Source organism: Brachyhypopomus gauderio, unplaced genomic scaffold (assembly GCF_052324685.1).
Source record: "Brachyhypopomus gauderio isolate BG-103 unplaced genomic scaffold, BGAUD_0.2 sc426, whole genome shotgun sequence".
Lineage (NCBI taxonomy): Eukaryota > Metazoa > Chordata > Actinopteri > Gymnotiformes > Hypopomidae > Brachyhypopomus > Brachyhypopomus gauderio.
This window is the reverse complement of record NW_027507247.1, coordinates 30,001-32,500: the sequence shown is the minus strand read 5'-3', so window position 1 is coordinate 32,500 and position 2,500 is coordinate 30,001. Positions and strand designations below refer to the sequence as shown.

Here is a 2,500-nt window from a genome sequence, read left to right as displayed (position 1 = left end):
GAGAGAGAGAGAGAGAGAGAGAGAGAGAGAGGGAGTCCTTGGAACTTACAGACATACATTCCCACTAAATACACTCCTACACAAATACACCGTGTGCTGAACGTGGGTAGAGGTGGAGCTGGAGACAGCTGGCTGTGGAGAACACTGCAGCTGCCACACCAGATCATCTCACGTCACACTGCTGGATCCACGTGTGTCACACTACAGGACCCTCTCACGTGACACTACTGGACCCGCATGTGTCACACTACTGGACCCTCTCACGTGACACTACTGGACCCTCTCACGTGACACTACTGGACCCTCTCACGTGACACTACTGGACCCTCTCACGTGACACTACTGGACCCTCTCATGTGACACTACTGGACCCTCTCACGTGACACTACTGGACCCTCTCACGTGACATTGCTGGACACTCTCACGTCACACTACTGAACCCTCTCACGTCACACTACTGAACCCTCTCACGTCACACTACTGGACCCACACGTGTCACACTACTGGACCCGCACGTGTCACACTACTGGACCCGCACGTGTCACACTACTGGATCATCTCACGTCACACTACTGGATCCACACATGACACACTACTGGACTCTCTTACGTCACACTACTGGATCCACACATGACACACTACTGGACTCGCTCACGTCACACTACTGGATCATCTCACGTCACACTACTGGACTCTCACGTCACACTACTGGATCATCTCGCGTCACACTACTGGACTCACACCATGTTGTGAGCACGCACCAACGTTTCCCACAAACAGCTGTGACTAGCTTCACAAAGGCACCAGTCTCCTTACAGTGATGCAAGTTGTTATCAGATGAAGTGTGTGAAATGGAGGATGACAAGCTAATGGGACGGAGAGAGAGGGAGAGAGACAGTGTGCGGTACAGAGCTCCCTTGCAGTGGCTTGATCAGTGTGAAATTGTGACGGTCTTTGGGTGGTGAGGCTGTTTCAGGCGGCTTTCTCCAGCTCAAAGACGTCGCGACTTTTGGGCAAATGGCAAGAATTAAGAATGAAGGTGGAAACGCTCTGGCTGGCGTGTTGGGACACATGAAAGGTCCTGGGAAATTTAGCACGCCACTGGAAGGAGGAGTCTAGCACACAGCGATGGAGCGATGGTCCCCATGACAACAATGGGATGTGTGTGTGATGGGAGGAGCAGAGAAAGGAAGTGTTACCTGCATCCACGTCGGCTAGTAAACACAGCAGGAAGGAGAGAAGTCAAACAAATCAGACAAAATAAACACCAAAGCAAGAAAAGCAGACAAGTCAAAGCAAAAATGAAAACTGTGTATGTGTACGTGTGTGTGTGTCAGAGAGAGAGAGAGAGAGAGAGAGAGAGAGAGAGAGAGAGAGAGAGAGAGAGAGAGAGGACTAGAAGAGAGGTCAAGACAAGTCCAGCATTCCATCTGCGATGTAAATGCATAAGGCTGCAGTTGTTGGGGGTGAAGTGTAGAGCCCCCTGGGGGCACTCCAACACACACACACACACACACACACACACCAGAGAGGAGGAGGAGCTAAGAGAAAGGAGGAGTGGGGCAGGGTGATCCTCACAGCCAATAACTGCGTGGTGTCCAATCAAACGTGGCAGGCTGATCCCACAACAATCTAAAAGTTGCACATGTGCCAACGTTGTGTAAACGCTGCAGAGCGTGTGTGTGTGTGTGTGTGTGTGTGAGTGTGTGCGTGTGTGTGAGAGAGAGAGTGTGTGTGTGCGTGTGTGTGTGTGTGCGCGTGCGTGTACGTGTGTGTGTGTGTGCATGCGTGTGTGTGCGTGTGTGTGTGTGAGAGTGTGTGTGTGTGTGAGAGAGTGTGTGTGTGTGTGCGCGTGTGTGTGTGTGCGTGTGTGCGTGCGTGTGTGTGCGTGCGTGCGTGTACGTGTGTGTGTGTGTGTGTGCGCGCGCGTGTGTGTGTGTGCGTGTGTGTGTGTGCGTGTGTGCGTGCGTGCGTGTGCGTGCGTGCACGTGTGTGTGTGTGTGTGTATTCAGTGGTATCAGGGATCCGTCACTGTAAAAAGCTTGTGATGTCACTCTGGAATGAACTGACTCCACCTCCTCTGATGTCACCCTTGGTTACACTTGGCAACAGGCGCTATAATTTGCTGGTGGTAAACACAACTGTGGCTGGGGTTGGATTTTGGTTTATTTGTTGTTGTTCTGCAGAGACCACAGGTATGTAGGGGCTGCTCACACACACACACACACACACACACACACACACACACACACACACACACACACACACACACACACACACACACACACACACACACACACACTCTCTCCCAGCATGGACCAGTGACCATGTGACCACAGGTATGTAGGAGCTGCTCACACAAACGCACACACACTCAGACACACGCTCACATACACTCACAGACAAACACACTCCCGCACATACATTCATAGACACACACTCACACAGACACACACGTGACCATAGGACTCAACACAGGATGTGACAACACAGATCTACT

The 2,500-nt window shown here is 51.7% G+C and overlaps 1 pseudogene across 1 annotated transcript in view; it reads right to left on the bottom strand.

Moving 5' to 3' along the window:
• LOC143506183 (uncharacterized) overlaps positions 1-2,500 on the bottom strand; it is a 57,281-nt pseudogene that overhangs the window by 24,805 nt on the left and 29,976 nt on the right. The window contains exon 4 of the transcript XR_013128161.1: positions 1,200-1,214. The product of XR_013128161.1 is annotated as an uncharacterized LOC143506183 (transcript). The remainder of the gene's footprint in view (positions 1-1,199; positions 1,215-2,500) is intronic.